Source organism: Trichosurus vulpecula, chromosome 3 (assembly GCF_011100635.1).
Source record: "Trichosurus vulpecula isolate mTriVul1 chromosome 3, mTriVul1.pri, whole genome shotgun sequence".
Lineage (NCBI taxonomy): Eukaryota > Metazoa > Chordata > Mammalia > Diprotodontia > Phalangeridae > Trichosurus > Trichosurus vulpecula.
In genome coordinates, this window is record NC_050575.1 from 317,392,306 (window position 1) to 317,409,887 (window position 17,582).

Here is a 17,582-nt window from a genome sequence, read left to right on the forward strand (position 1 = left end):
CCCCTCACCTGCCCTCTCCCCTCCTCCCATAGAACTGCTTCCTCTTGCCACCTTTATGCGAGATAATCCACCCCATTCTATCTCTCCCTATCTCCCTCTCTCAGTATGTTACTCTCTCATCCCTTAATTTCATTTTATTTCTTTTAGATATCTTCCCTTCATCTTCAACTCACCGTGTCTGCTCTCTCTCTTTTACATATATATATATATATATATACAAACACATATATATATACACATACATACATATACACATAGATATATACATACATACACATTCACTTATATATATATATACATATATATATACATATGTATATATATGTGTATATATATATATATATATATATATATATATATATATGTATATATATATATATATATATATACACATATATGCATATTCCCTTCAACTACCCTAATACTGAGGTCTCATGAATCATACTCATCATCTTTCCATGTAGGAATGTAAACAAAACAGTTCAACTTTAGTAAGTCCTTTGCAATTTCCGTTTCTTGATTACCTTTTCATGCTTCTCTTGATTCTTGTGTTTGAAAGTCAAATTTTCTATTCAGTTCTGGTCTTTTCACTGAGAAAGCTTGAAAGTCCTCTATTTTATTGAAAATCCATATTTTGCCTTGGAACATGATACTCAGTTTTGCTGGGTAGGTGATTCTAGGTTTTTAATCCTAGCTCCATTGACCTCCGGAATATCGCATTCCAAGCCCTTCGATCTCTTAATGTAGAAGCTGCCAGATCTTGGATTATTCTGATTAGGTTTCCACAATACTCAAATTGTTTCTTTCTGGCTGCTGGCAGTATTTTCTCCTTGATCTGGGAGCTCTAGAATTTGGCAACAATATTCCTAGGAGATTTCTTTTTGGGATCTATTTGAGGAGGCGATCGATGGATTCTTTCGATTTCTATTTTGCCCTGTGGCTCTAGAATATCAGGGCAGTTCTCCTTGATAATTTCCTGAAAGATGGTATCTAGGCTCTTTTTTTGATCATGGCTTTCAGGTAGTCCAATAATTTTTAAATTATCTCTCCTGGATCTATTTTCCAGGTCAGTGGTTTTTCCAATGAGATATTTCACATTGTTTTCCATTTTTTCATTCCTCTGGTTCTGTTTTATAATATCCTGATTTCTCATAAAGTCACTAGCTTCCACTTGCTCCAATCTAATTTTTAAAGTAGTATTTTCTTCAGTGGTCTTTTGGACCTCCTTTTCCATTTGGCTAATTCTGCCTTTCAAGGCATTCTTCTCCTCATTGGCTTTTTGGAGCTCTTTTGCCATTTGAGTTAGTCTGTTTTTTAAGGTGTTGTTTTCTTCAGTGTATTTTTCAGTATTTTTTTGGGTCTCCTTTAGCAAGTCATTGACTTGTTTTTCATGGTTTTCTTGCATCCTTCTCATTTCTCTTCCCAATTTTTCCTCTACTTCTCTAACTTGCTTTTCCAAATCCTTTTTGAGTTCTTCTATGGCCTGGGGCCAGTTCATGTTTTTCTTGGAGGCTTTGGTTGTAGGCTCTATGACTTTGTTGTCTTCTTTAGGCTGTATGTTTTGGTCTTCTTTGTCACCAAAGAAAGAATCCAAAGTCTGAGACTGAATCTGGGCGCGTTTTCGCTGCCTGGCCATATTCCCAACCAACTAACTTGACTCTTGAGTTTTTCAGTGGGGTATGACTGCTTGTAAATTACAGAGTTCTATGTTCTACGTTTGGGGGGGAGGTGCCAGCTCTGTCAGAGCCGCACTCCTCCTTCCCCAAGGACCCCCAGTCCAGGCTGGGCTCAGATCTTCGGCAGGCTGTGCACCCCTGCTGCGATCCGCCACTTAATTCCTCCCACCAGGTGGGCCTGGAGCCGGAAGTAACAACAGCTGTAGCTGCCCCACCTCCGCTGCCCCCGGGGCTGGAAGCCGAACGGCGAACTCCTTCCACTCCCGCAGCTTTTCCCACTAACCTTCTCCGCAGTCTTTGGTGTTTGTGGGTCGAGGGGTCTGGTAACTGCCGCAGCTCACATATTCAGGGCGCTAGGGCCCCCTCCGCCCGGCTTCTGGTCTGGATCGTCCACGCCTCTCAGGCTGGGCTCTGCTCCACTCCGTTCCCAGCTCCCAGCTCCCAGCTCCCAGCTCCCAGCTCCCAGCTCCCAGCTCCCAGCTCCGTGTGGAATAGAGCTCACCCAGAGACCATCCGGGCTGTCCTGGGCTGGAGCCCTGCTTCCCTCTGCTGTTCTGTGGGTTCTGCCATTCTAGAATTGGTTCAGAGCCATTTTTATAGGTTTTTGGAGGGACTCGGGTACGGAGCTCACTGTAGTCCGTGCTTACCAGCCGCCATCTTGGCTCTGCCCCTCGATCTCTTAATGTAGAAGCTGCTAGATCTTGTGTTATTCTAATTGAGTTTCCACAATACTCAAATTGTTTCTTTCTGGCTGCTTGCAGTATTTTCTCCTTGACCTGGGAGCTCTGGAATTTGGTGACAATATTCCTAGGAGTTTTCTTTTTGGGATCTTTTTCAAGAGGCGATCTGTGGATTCTTTCAATTTCTATTTTACCTTCTGGCTCTAGAATATCAAGGCAGTTTTCCTTGATAATTTCTTGAAAGATGATGTCTAGTCTCTTTTTTTGATCATGGCTTTCAGGTAGTCCAATAATTTTTAAATTATCTCTCCTGGATCTATTTTCCAGGTCAGTGGTTTTTCCAATGAGATGTTTTACACTGTCCTCCATTTTTTTGTTCCTTTGGTTCTGTTTTATAATATCTTGATTTCTCATAAAGTCACTAGCTTCCACTTGCTCCAATCTAATTTTTAAGGTAGCATTTTCTTCAGTGGTCTTTTGGACCTCCTTTTCCATTTGACTAATTTTGCCTTTCAAGGCATTCTTCTCCTCATTGGCTTTCTGGAGCTTTTTTGCCATTTGAGTTAGTCTATTTTTTAAGGTGTTTTTTTTTTCAGTGTATTTTCAGTATTTTTTGGGTCTCCTTTAGCAAGTCATTGACTTGTTTTTCATGGTTTTTTCACATCCCTTTCATTTCTCTTCCCAATTTTTCCTCTACTTCTCTAACTTGCTTTTCCAAATGCTTTTTGAGCTCTTCCATGGCCTGAGACCAGTTCATGTTTTTCTTGGAGGCTTTTGATGTAGGCTCTTTAACTTTGTTGACTTCTTCTGGCTGTATGTTTTGGTCTTCTTTGTCACAAAGGAAAGATTCCAAAGTCTGAGTCTGCATCTGTGTCTTTTTCACTGCCTGTTCATATTCCCAACCAACTGACTTGACCCTTGAGTTTTTCATCGGGGTATGACTTTTGTAGAGTAGAGAGTACTTTCTTTCAAGTTTGAGGGGCTGTGGTGTTGTTTTCAGAGCTATTTCTCACAGCAAGCTCTGCCACACCAGCGCTCCTCCTTCCTCAAGAACCGCCAACCCAGACTGTGACTCAGATCGGAGCAGGCTCTGCACTCCTGCTCTGATCCGCCACTTAATTCCTCCCACCAGGTGGGCCTGGGGCAAGAAGCAACTGCAGCTGTAGTCTGTAGCTGCACCCCCTCTGCTGCCCCTGGGGCAGTGGCTGAACTGCGAACTCCTTTCACTCTGTCCCAGCAGCTTTTCCCACTAACCTTCTCTGTTGTCTTTGGTGTTTGTGGGTTGAGAAGTATGGTAACTGCCACAGCTCACTGATTCAGGGCGCTAGGGCCTGTTCTGCCCGCCTCCCGGTGTGGTTGGTCTGGGGGGTAGCCCATGCTAGGCTCTGCTATGCTCCCAGTTCCGTGGGATAGACCTTACCCAGCGACCATCCAGGCTGTCCTGGGCTGGAGCCCTTCTTCCCTCTGCTATTTTGTGGGTTCTGCAGTTCTAGAATTTGTTCAGAGCCATTTTTTATTGCTGTTTGGAGGGTCCTGGGGGAGAGCCCTAGGCAAGTCCCTGCTTTCTAGCTGCCATCTTGGCTCTGCCCCCTCCATAATGATATTTTTAGGGACAGAAATGTAATTGAATTTGCTCTACTGTTTCTGAAAATCCCATTTTAACACTTTGTGATGTAGCGATTCAAAGGTCTGGTTCCAAGTTTATTTTTTTTCATTCCAATACTTAGTTCTAATGGTTGTCAAAACAGAAAAATATGCTTCAAGGTGATAGAGATGCAATATAGCAGTGACAAAATGCACTATTTCAGAGTACAATTTATTTATTTACAATTTTATAGTGAACATTTTGCCCATATTAATTTTTGATCCAGTTTCAATGGATATAGAAATACGTGATTTGAATTACACTCATTCAGGGCAAGTGTCAAGTAGTCATAATACATGGGTGGTGTTTTTTTTTTTCATAAATAGACTGAAAGCATCTTTTCAGCTCATAAACTTTAACTTATCTTATGGTGTTTAACAAAAAGGTGCTCCTCTTGAAAATAAAAGTCAAGGAATCTATAGTCTGAGGGAAATAATTTCAGCTATTCACAACATGCTGAGTGAATGCTTCTCATCACAAAGACCTGATACTATTCTGAAAGCACCACACGACCCTTTGTATTCTTCTTTTTACCAGTTTTAGTTTCCACTCTCCCTTCTCCTTTCCTCGCTTCCCTTCTTTTCTCCCCCTTTTACTCTCTGCTCTTTGATTATCTCCAATTTATCTTGTAGAGCTCTCATCTGTACATCTCTTTTATTTAAGGTGCCCAGCCCAGCTTTCTCTTTATCTCCCACCTGGTTGCACTTCTCTGACTTCATCAGGCCCCCTAAGGAACTTATCTTCCTGCAAGATCCTATCAGCCTTGGAACTCACCCCTGTCCTTGGGACCCCTCCCTCCCTCTGATTGGAAAGGATAGAGGGTAGAGAGTGAAAGGGGAAGTAGAGAATGCCTTCCAGATTCTCCATTTAAGGAGGGTGCTCTGACTAGCCATTTCTTCATTTCCCACCTGGGTGCACTCCTCTGGACTTCATTCTCCCTCCCCACCTTATATAGGATATCTCTCCTTACCCACCCAACTCCCAGCTTTTCAGCTTCTTTTATATTTTGTCTTCCCCTATTAGATTGTAAACTCCTTGAGAGCAGGGACTACTTTTGCCTTTCTTTGCATCCCCAATACCTAGCAGAGTGCTTGGCACATAGTAGACACTTAAAAATGTTTATTGACTGACAAACCTTTTTAAAATCTAAATTGGTTGGTGGGTTTCCTGTGCATCCATAGGAGTCTCTTTAGATAAAGCCCCCTTTTCTTCTTCAATGGAATTGTTTCTCTTGGTGTATTCAGAATTTTCTTCTTTTTAAAAATTAATTAATCTATTTTTTATTTATGGAATAAAACAAGCATTTCTATAACAGTATAATAAAAAAAGATGATTTCACATGAAACTGAAAACTATTATGTACAACTTGCTGTTCCTTTTAAATATATAATAAAGTTATCATGTAAATTTCTTTTTCCTTTTTTCCCCTTTTTTCTTTCCTACCTTGCCCTAGATATGGCTACCATAAGACACACACACATACACACACACGTATGTGTATATATATATGTAGATATACGCACACACACACATATATATATAGATATAGATATATAGATATATATAGATATACACCCATATGTAGTTCTTGAGAGTTTTTCATCTTACCTGGGCTGCTTTCCACCTAATTTTCAGGTGATCCCACCTATCTTTTCTTGCCTCACCATGGGAGCTGAAGCAAACCACCAGTTAAAGATGTGGTGGTAACATGCAATGGCTTAGAAAGCCAGTTCCAATATTTGCTAGACTTGTGACCTTTGACAAGTACCCTAATCTCTTTAAGCCTCTGTTTCTTGTACCATAAAATAGAGATAATACAATAATCCTCATAAGGTTGTTGCAAATAACCTTATTCACAAACCTTGAAGTGCTTTGGAAATGAGCTTTATCAAATTGAGTCTTTGTGGGGAGTGTCCACCAGAATGTTCTTGAGTGAGAGTTCTTAACATTTTGGGGTCATGGACCCTTTCTCAGAATAAGGTGTATTTTTAAAAAAAAATTTATATATGGGACCCAAAAATCCTCTTTTGATTATTAATAACCAATTATTAGTAGGGTTTTTTTCTCTTTTAATTTCCTCATTCAAAGCCCGGTCCTTATGAAGGACAGGCTGACAATGAGACATTCTCCTCAATCTTGGGTGGGACCCCACCCAACTGGGAGAGCTTGTTTCTGATTAAAGGGTAAAGAGAACCTAATCTAGGTGAATTCAGCCCTTTGTGTTCAACTTCATAATTGAAGAAATTGCTAAATTTCATTTAAAGACTAGTAAAGATAAAGATAGATTTTTTTCCCATACAAATCCAAAGACCCCAAGTCACGAACCTGTGCCCTAGAGTGTTTGAATAAGTCTATGAGGGGTACATTCAGGTCCAAGAAACGTGGGATAAAGCAGAATAGTCAACCAGCAGGTCTCTAGCAAGTTTATAGCAGTACTCACTGCCTGTCTTTGCTGGTTCTGTAACCAGAAATTAGCCAAGCCTTGGTGAGGGCACCAAGGCCTGGACTCTGAGCACTTGATCTCCTTGGAAATTCCAGGCTGAGAGGAAGAGGCAGGTAGCCAAGAGATCTGGATTTTGAAATGAATGAAAAGTCTGGGAGACATAGTTTCTAGGTAATTAAAAGTCAATTTATTAATTAGGCTAGCAGATAATCAATAAATGTCGGTGGTTCCCTTGGTAACCAAAGACTCTACATGGAGGCCCTGAATGTTTAAATGCATATGGAGAAGGGGGTGTTCCTGAGGGTGAAAATCAATTCTGACTGGTTGACAATTAATGAGAAAATGGATATTATAATGAGAGGTGGGTATGAGACTTGGTTCACGTCAGAGATCTTGGACAAAGAGGCTAATTTCCACCGAGACCATTGAAGTTGAACACAAAGGGCTGAATTCACCTAGATTAGATTCTCTTTACCCTTTAATCAGAAACAAGCTCTCCCAGTTGGGTGGGGTCCCACCCAAGATTGAGGAGAATGTCTCATTGTCAGCCTGTCCTTCATAAGGACTGGGCTTTGAATGAGGAAATTAAAAGAGAAAAAAACCCTACTAATAATTGGTTATTAATAATCAAAAGAGGATTTTTGGGTCCCATATATAAAATTGGTTACTAATATAATAAGAAAATCATTATTTTTCTCAGTTGGTTTTGCCAGAGATGCCCTCACAACAAAGCCCTTTTTCCATGAAGACAGTTGAGTTGTGCCCAGAGCAGTCCAGCATAAAAACCATGCCCTTTCAATGAAGAACCAAACTGGTTTAAAAGGTGGTAACTTGAGCCAAGCTTCTCCTAGTTACCTGAACTCCTCTTCACAAAGTATTATTGAATTTACAGTTTGGATATAGGCCAAGCAAAGCCCCAGGTGAAGCTGTAATTAATCTGACTATGAGTTGAAGCAGATATACTATTTAATGAGGCTGGGCAGTCTCTCTGACGCCTCTGCTCAAACCAATTCATCTTTTACAAGATCCAACAATACTTTAACAAACTGGTCCATCACTGTTGGCTGATTCCAAAGTAGATTCTGGAACACCAACCCTCTGCCTTGTTGAAGCCCATGAATCTGCCAATTCTGGTGATGTAGATCTTTGGAAGTGTCTATCAATTCTTATGGGAACTCTTCAAAAGTGATAAGCAGCAGATTGTCTCCTGTAAGGATATGGTTTTAGGGGTGGCTTTCCTATATAGGAAACCAGGAAGGCTACACCTTGGCAGAATCAATGAACAATGGTCAATCAGCATATTGGCTGGTAAATTTCTCTGGAACATTTACTGATTGTTTGTTGTACTGGAAGAGGACCAAAATGATATCACTATGTCAGGGTCAATGTGCTGTGTGTCCAACTGTGGCTGATTAGACCAATGTGAGCTCAGAAGGCTTTTTACCACAGGGCAAGCACAAACAGTACATATGAACATACAGAATGGAGATGTCTCTAAGTTTCTCCTGTGTCTCACATTTCTTTGGAGCTACTGCAATTCTGCTTTGCTAATAGAGCATAGAGCCTTTTTTGATGCAGGCACACCATGCTGGGCAGTCTTTTATCAGTGTCTCACATTCCTCACAATTAATTTCAAAGTTCTTCAGAACTACCTTGAGAGTGTCCTTGTATTGCTTCTTTTTTTTCAAGTCTCCCAGATAATACTTTATTTTTTTCTGTATATATTTTATTTAATATTTTAGTTTTCAACATTGATTTCCACAAGACTTTAGTTACAAATTTTCTCCCCATTTCTACCCTCCCCCCATTCCAAGTTGGCTTATATTCTGATTACTTCACTCCCCAGTCAGTCCTCCCCTCTTTCACCCCATTCCCCCCATCCCCTTCCCCTTCCTTTCTTGTAGGGCAGGATAAATTTCTACGCCCCATTCCCTATATATCTTGTTTCCCAGCTGCATGCAAAAAAAATTATTTTTTTTAAGCATCTGCTTTTAAAACTTTGAGCTCCAAATTCTCTCCCCTCTTCTCTTCCCATCCACCTTCCCTAGGAAGACAAGCAATTCAACATAGATCACATATGTATCATTATGTAAAACACTTCCACTATGCTCATGTTGTGAAAGGCTAAGTATATTTACTATATTTCCTTCCATCCTATCCTGTCCCCCTTTATTCAATTTTCTCCCTTGACCCTGTCCCTTTTCAAATGTGTTTACTTTTGATTACCTCCTCCCCCTATCTGCCCTCCCTTCTATTATCCCCACCATTTTTATCCCCTTCCCCTTACTTTTCTGTGGAGTAAGATGCCCAATTGAGTGTGTATGTTATTCCTTCCTCAAGTTGAATCCGATGAGAGTAAGATTCGCTCATTCCCCCTCACCTGCCCCCTCTTCCCTTCCAACAGAACTGCTTTTAGATATAAAATATAAATAAGAGATATAAAGGGAGGGCTATGAGGGAAGTGGTAAGGAGGTAGTAGAAAAGGGTAAATTACACCAAAGGAAGTGGCAAAAAAACATAGTAGAGGGAAAGAAGGGAGGGAGAAGAGCAGTATTTGAGCTTTACTGTCATCTGATCTAGTTCAAGAAGGGAATAACATACTCTGACAAGTTTAGAAATCTAACTCGTCCTACGGGAAGTGGGAGGGAAAGGGGGGAAAAAGGGAGGGGGGAGGGCAGAAGGAAGAGGAGAAGTAGCAAGTGGGTAACGGTTAGATAAGGGAGGGGAATAAAGAGGGAGGGTTAACTGAGGAAAGCGGCGGTCAAAAGCAAAACTTTGTTGAGGAGGAGAAAGGGAAAGGGAGAAATAAAAGCATAAACAGGGGGAATTAGGATGGAGAAAAAAGACACAGATAGAAATCATAACCCTGAACGTGCAGGGGATGAACATTCTCACAAAACAGAAGCAGATAGCAGAATGGATTAAAAACCATAATCCTACAATATGCTGTTTACAAGAAACGCATCTGAAACAGGGGGATACACATAGGGTTAAGGTAAAAGGCTGGAGTAAAATATATTATGCCTCAGCTAAAGTAAAAAAAGCAGGTGTAGCAATCCTAATCTCAGACAAAGCAAAAGTAAAGATAGATCTAATTAAAAGAGATAAGGAAGGACATTATATCCTGCTAAAAGGCACCATAAACAATGAAGCAATATCATTGCTTAACATATATGCACCAAGTGGTAAGGCATACAATTTCTTAGAGGAGAGGTTAAGGGAGTTACATGAAGAAATAGACAGCAAAACTATAATATTGGGAGACCTCAACCTCCCCCTTTCTGAACTTGATAAATCTAACCTCAAAATAAATAAGAAAAAAGTTAAGGAAGTAAACAGAATTTTAGAAAAGGCACATATGATAGACCTCTGGAGAAAACTGAATGGGGATAAAAAGGAATATACTTTCTTCTCAAAAGTACATGGCACATACTCAAAAATTGACCATGTACTAGGGCATTAAAACCTCACAATCCAGTGCAGAAAAGCAGAAGTGGTCAATGCATCCTTTTCAGATCATGATGCAATAAGAATCATTTTTAATAAGGTCATGGAAAAATAAGCTAAAAACTAATTGGAAACTAAATAATTTAATTCTAAAGAGTGAGTGGGCCAAAGAACAAATCAGAGAAACAATTAATAATTTCTTGCCACTTTTATGTGAGATAATTCACCCCACTCTATCTCTCCCTTTCTCCCTCTCTCAATATATTCCTCTCTCACCCCTTAAATTAATTACATCTTTTTAGATATCATCCCTTCATATTCAACTCATCCTGTGCCCTCTGTCTATATTCCCTTCAACTCCCCTAATACTGAGAAAGGTCTCCTGAATTGCACACATCATCTTTCCATGTAGGAATGTAAATATAACAGTTCCACTTTAGTAAGTCCCTTATGATTTCTCTTTCTTGTTTACCTTTTCATGCTTCTCTTGATTCTTGTATTTGAAAGTCAAATTTTCTATTCAGTTCTGGTTTTTTCACTGAGAAAGCTTGAAAGTCCTCTATTTTATTGAAAATCCATATTTTGCCTTGGAGCATGATGCTCAGTTTTGCTGGGTAGGTGATTCTTGGTTTTAATCCTAGCTCCATTGACCTCTGGAATATCATATTCCAAACCCTTTGATCCCTTAAGGTAGAAGCTGCTAGATCTTGTATTATTCTGATCATGTTTCCACAATATTCAAATTGTTTCTTTCTGGCTGCTTGCAGTATTTTCTCCTTGACCTGGAAACTCTGGAATTTGGTGATGATATTCCTAGGAATTTTCTTTTTGGGATCTTCTTCAAGAGATGATTGGTGGATTCTTGCAATTTCTATGTTACCCTCTGGCTCTAGAATATCAGGGCAATTTTCCTTGATAATTTCTTGAAAGATGATGTCTAGGCTCTTTTTCTGATCATGGCTTTCAGATAGTCCAATAATTTTTAAATTACCTCTCCTGGATCTATTTTCCAGGTCAGTGGTTTTTCCAATGAGATATTTTACACTGTCCTCCATTTTTTCATTCCTTTGGTTCTGTTTTATAATATCTTGATTTCTCATAAAATCACTAGCTTCCTCTTGCTCCAATCTGATTTTCAAGGTAGTATTTTCTTCAGTGGTCTTTTGGACCTCCTTTCCATTTGGCTAATTTTGCCTTTCAAGGCATTCTTCTCCCCATTGGCTTTTTGGAGCTCTTTTGCCATTTGGGTTAATCTATCCTTTAAGGTGTTATTTTCTTCAGTATTTTGGGGCGTCTCCTTTAGCAAGTTGTTGGCTTGTTTTTCATGGTTTTCTCACATCACTTTCATTTCTCTTCCCAATTTTTCCTCTACTTCTCTTACTTGTTTTTCCAAATCCTTTTTGAGCTCTTCCACGGCCTGAGGCCAATTCATCTTTCTCGGAGGCTTTTGATGTAGGCTCTTTGACTTTGTTGACTTCTTCTGGCTGTATGATTTGATCTTCTTTGTCACCAAAAAAGGAATCTAGAATTTGAGCTTGAGTCTGAGTTTGAGTCTGAGTTCATTTTCACTGCCTGTTCATGTTCCCAGCCAATTACTTGACCCTTGAGCTTTTTGTCAGGATATGACTGCTTGTAGAGTAAAGAGTACTTTGTCCCAAGCTTTAGGGTCCAAGCACTGCTCTTTTCAGAGCTACTTCTACTCCACTGTTATCCCAGGCTCTGTCCCAGCAGTGCTCCTCTTCCCCCAAGAACCGCCAACCAGGACTGCAATTCAGATCCAAACAGGGCACAGCAAGAGAATCTGCCTTTGTGCCCACAAAGCACTCCTTGCATTCCTGCTCTGATCTGCTACTAGATTCCTCCTACCATGTGAACCAGGGGCTGCTGATGCTGGCACTCTGGAGGCAGCCTCAGGAGCTTCCTGCTGGTGCTACCTCTGTTGCTGCACAACCTCCTCCACCCCTAGAGATGGTGGCTAGACTGCTCTGAACTCCATCCCGCAGTTTCCCCCTAACCTGCTCTTTGGTGTCTGTGGGTTGAGAAGTCTGCTAACTGCCACAGCTCACTGTTTCAAGGCCCCAAGGCTTCTTCTGGCTGGCTGACTCTGGGTCTGGTCTGTCCCAGTGTGGCCCATGCTGGGCTGCCCTCTGCTCTCAGTACCATGTGATAGACCCTTCCCCAAGACCACCCAGGCTCTCCTGGGTTGGAGATCTGTTTCCCTCTCCTATTTCATGGGTTCCACAGCTCTACAATTTGTTCAGAGCCATTTTTTACAGATGTGTGGAGGGATTTGGGGGGGGGAGGAGCTTAAGCAAGTCTCTGCTTTCCTGCTGCCATCGTATTGCTTCTTTTGACCTCCACATGAGTGCTTGCCTTGTATAAGTTCTTTGTAGAATAGTCTTTTAGGCAAATGTATGTTTGGCATTCAAACAATGTGGCCAGCCCATCGGAGTTGTACTCTCTGCAGTAGAGTTTGCATACTTGGCAGTTCAGTACTTTATCTTGCCAGGTGATCTTCAGAATCTTCCTGAGACAATTCAAATGGAAGAAATCCAGTTTCCTGGCATGGCAGTGGCATACTGTTCAGGTTTCACAGACATACGGCAATGAGGTCAGCACAACAGTTCTGTAGACTTTCAGTTTGGTAGGCAGCCTAATACCTCTTCTCTCCCAAACTTTCCTCCAGAGCCTCCCAAACACTGGCCTACCTCTGGCAATGTGTGCATCAACCTCGTTTTCTATATGTACATCCCTGGAAAGTGTACTGCTAAGGTCAGTGAACTTATCCACAGCATTCGAAATTTCTCCACTTGCTGTAAGTGATGGTTTCATGTATGGATGGTGTGGTGTTGGCTGGTGGAGGATCTCTCTTTTCTTGGTGTTGATTGTCAGGCCAAAATTAGCACAAGTGGCATAGAATTGATCCATACTCTATTACATCTTAGCCTCAGAAACTACATTGAGTACACAATCACCTGTGAATAAAAAGTTGTGCACCAACTCTCCCTCCACTTTAGTCTTGGCTTGTAGCCTTTTCAAGTTAAATAATTTACCATAGATGTGATAGCTGACCTTGATGCTGCTTTTTGTCCTTGTTGAAAATGTATGACAGCATCAATGAAAACATCATGCTAAAAAGCATGGGAGCTTGCTTCACTCCATTGGTGATTGGGAAAATGTGAGAGCATCATCCATTTTCCAGAACCTGTGCAAGCATACCATCATGAAACTGGCATACAATACTGATAAACTTCTCCAGGAAACCAAATTTTTCCATGATCTTCCACAGGCCCTCATGACTGACAGTATCAAAGGCCTTGGTCAGATGAACTTATGTTATGTGCAGACCTCTGTTCTGCTCCTGGCATTTCTCCTGAAGTTGTTAAGAAGCAAATACCACATAAACAATTTCTCTGCCCTCTCTAAAGCCACATTGTTTCTTAGGTTGACAACCATCTTCCAGGTGAAGGATCAGACTATTGAGGAGGAGCCAGGCAAGAATCTAGCCAGTAATGACTAAGAGAGAGACACATACCACCACCACCCCTCACCCTGGTTATCACAGGATAATCTATTTCCTTTTCCTTTAGAGAAATGGACAATGTGGGCATCCTTGAACTCCTGGGGGATAACCTCCTCTTGCCATATAACCTGGAAGATTTCAGTCAGCTTTTGCAAGAGCAGTGGACTCCCTACCTTGTGATTCTCTGCTGGAATAGAATTAACACCAGGCACTTAGCCATATGAGAGGACACCAATGGCATTCAAAACCTTTTCTTCATTTGGAAGTTTAGTTAGAGAGGGATCGACTTCAACCAGATGTATATGATCAATGGCTTCAGCATTGGTTGAGGATGGTCCATCTCTCCAGGATCATATTCTTGTCATTAATCAATAAGATTTCATCAGCACTGAGTTGTTAAGATGCTCCATAGGTCTTTGGCCCATAAATAGCCTTCAGGGCATTATAAAAGCACTTTGGATTGTTACTTTCAGCATAAAACTGAATTTCATCTGCCTTCTTACTGAGCCAAAAATCCTGCATCTCTTTAAGCTTCACTTGCACTTTACTTTTGACAGTTAAATGCTGCCCTCTTAGAGATGAATGAATGATCCTGCTGGTAGACCCTGTAGAGTTCTTGTTTTTTTTCGTTTAGCAGCTTCTAAATTTCCCCATCATTTTCATTAAACCAGTCTTGTTGTTTGCAAGTGTTCTGACCCAGATGAGTAAATGCAATGCTGTACACCAAATCTCTGAAAGCTGCCCACTCTTTTTCTGCTCCACTATTGCCCACCATGTGGTGGCTCGAACTGTTCACACACAGAGACCAGAGATGGCGCTCTAATCTGTTGACAACAAGTCTTATGGGAGTTCTCTCGCCTTGGGGCCACCACTTTTGTTGAATACAAATGTTTAGCTTGAAGAGGCTAAGTCTGTGATCAGTCTAACACTCTGTATCACAAATCACCGCCATCACTCTCCTATCCTGTCTATTCTCTCTTAAATGCCAATGTTTGCTGCCAGGGTGCACCCAAGAAGTTTTATTGTGTTTAGGTGAACAGAAGATAGTGTTGGTGACGACCTTCTGGTCATGAGACCTTCACCAGTCTTTGGCAGTAAGTGACTGTTGCTCTTGCTGTTTCGGACTCCATTCTTTCCAAGGACTCCCTGCAATGTCTGATAGTCCGTGTCTGCTCTAGTGTGAAAGTTACCCACAATTACATTATCCTCTTTTGGCACAATGATGATGAGGGTCACCAGGTCTTCATAAAACTTTTCTTTGACCTCATCAGGTTTCATCAAGGTTGGGCACATATCCATTGATGATAGTGGCAAGGCACTTATTATCACAAGCCTGTCATTCACTCCTTTGGGGAGGCATACAGGTTCATTGACCAGATTAAATTTAGTTGTGAAACCTACACCAGCTTCATAGTGCTCCTTATTACGACAACCACTCCAGAAAAAACGTGTAGACAGCTCCGGCTTTGGCAAACTGGCCTTCATTTACCCACCTTGTTTCACTCAGGGTTGCTGTTTGGTTGTGATATCTCCTGAGTTCTCTCTCAACAAGAGCTGTTCATCTTTCAGATCTACTAGATTTCATGCTGTCCATAAGCATGTTCACATTCCATGTACCAATCGTGAGTGGAATCACCTTCAGAAAAGTTTTTGTATATTTTTTTGTGTGTTTCTACTGCAAGATAGGATCCCCACCTGCTGCAGGAAGAAGGCCAGGGTTAGTTTAGATGAAGCAGACAAATTTTAGGGCACTTTTTCTAGCCCCTTCTTCCTAACAGGAGATGAGTAGTGATGTCCTTAAAATAAGGTTGCTTGGATACTCAGGGGGCTGCCAGATCCCACTGCTGCTTCAGTCCAGTGAGAAGATGACTCTATGACCTGGGCCACCTATGTGCAGGGCTGTGACTGCAGCTCCCAGTGTATCTGCACATGCTCCTTTGTCACTTGCCTGTCACCATAGGACTTTTGAAGTGGGTAAAAATGATGCAGTGGTATGGGTGATGTCTTTTGACTCGAGCATAAATTAGATTTAAGTGAATCAGAGTTGTGCAAAGTCATCAGCCTAACTCTCTCTCCAAAGTCATCACAGTCCCAGTGGCAAGACAAAAGTCAAGATGACTGATGATGGCTCAGGATGCAGTAGATGACATTGGTGTCTTTGATGTCTAACCAAGCTGCACTCCACATTGCCTACTTCAGCCACCTTCTCATCTGCCCATTCCACTGGGGGAAGTCTTCACATGCTTGAGGTAGACATCCCCCTAACTCAGTGATGGGTTTGAGACCCCTTGGTTACCTTCAGGCTGGTTTAGCCTATCTGCTGAAAGGGTTTTACTGGGCCACTGTGCATGCTACAGCTTCTTGGAGCCATCGGGGAGAGCTGAGTGAATCAGGCGGACTCCAGAGGTGGAAAGCATCTCTGAAAAGGGCTCAGAAGCCCTCACACCAGAGGTCCCAATTTTCCCTTAACATCCCATACACTCCAACTGATCATTTACTAATCCACCAGATCCCCACCATAGGAGCTCCCCAGTTTGGCCCAAATCTAGCATTTTCCTCTTGCATATTAGTGACCTTAGGTTGGAGAGTCATGTTTTTACTCAAAGACTAGACAAGCTTGTTGCTGATTATAGGGTTAACAGTTGCTGCTGGAGGATGTCTAGTGTTGCTGTCAGATGTCTTGGCCTGGGGCAAATTTTCTTGGATTATATCCTGCCAATAACCTCAACAGGAAAGAGACCTCCTTACTACTCAACAAAACTTTAATTAAACTTTCATTGATTTCCTCACTTTCCACAGTGACTATTTCAAAACTTTTTCACTCTTTTCAAGATCTATCTGTACTCCAACCCCTACATGCAAAGTAGATCCCAGCTTCCTACTTCACTTGTAATCCAAGCCTTCAGACAAGAGCTTGCTCAATTTTCTTCCTCTTCAACTCAAAAATTCATTTCTGTCACCCATATTCTGTTCTGTTCCTCCCTCTTGTCTCCATGGATAAGGTATTCCAGCTTCTTGACAAGGGTAATCCTTCCCAAAATCACAGCATCTCAGGGACCCCAAGGGTCTTCTAGTTCAATCTATTCTGAACAGAAATACCCTGAGATGTCAAACTCAGGGCCTGCGGGCCTCGAATGATCAGCAAAACTCCTGAGTATACCCCCAACCAGATAAAAATGCAATTGGGAAAGGTTTAACAAAACGAACAATACAACACAGATAATGTTAATTTGTGTTTTTCTAAGTCAATATGTATCTCACAAGGATCCATTTCTTCTCTTTTTAAAAATTAATTAATTGATTGATTTTTAGTTTTCAACATTTACTTTTGCAAGATTTTGAGTTCTATATTTGTTCCCCCTCTCTTCCCTCCTCCCACCCCTAAGATGGCACATAGTCTGATATAGGCTATACGTATACAATCGTATTAAACATATTTCCACATTAGCCATGTTGTAAAAGAAGAATCAGAATAAAAGGGAAAAATCACAAGAAAGGAAAAAAGATGTGTGGGACGAGAGAAGACCTCTCATAAAAGGGAACAAATTAAATAAATAGAAATAAGTAGGATAGTGAGTCCCATTTCTCTACTTAGATATTTTCCCCTCCACAAGCTTAGCTAGTGACCGTAGGCCCCCGAGGTTAAGAACAGGTCCTGTGTATTTACCTAATGGCGAGAGGCCTGAAAGAAAGAAGGGTTGAGGTGAATAAGTCAGCAACCATAAAATTCTCTGAGGATAAGGATAAGACACAGGATACTCACCCCCTGTACATTGACCCCAAGATAAGAGAACCTCTGTTTGGGGAAGAATGGATGGAAAGCCGAAAAGCCAGGTGCAATATAGATGTGCAAGATTAGTTAGGTATAAGAATGATGGGGGGCAAGGTGTAAGGATACTGGGGATATCCGCCATAGCCACAGATGTGAAGATGAGGTAACTAACAACTAATTCCTGCCTGTCACCGATAACCGAACTGTTTGTTCAATCGTCATTGTCATTGTTATTAAGACAGATTTACTACCTTGAGATTGATAGTAGAATGAAACAAGGATGGTGGGAAGTTTATGACTGTGGCCTGCTTGTAAAAATAACCATACTGTTTGTTCCTTGCCATTGCCCCTGGGTAGATTTATCGCGTCTAGATTGTACCCTCAAAGCTTACGTCT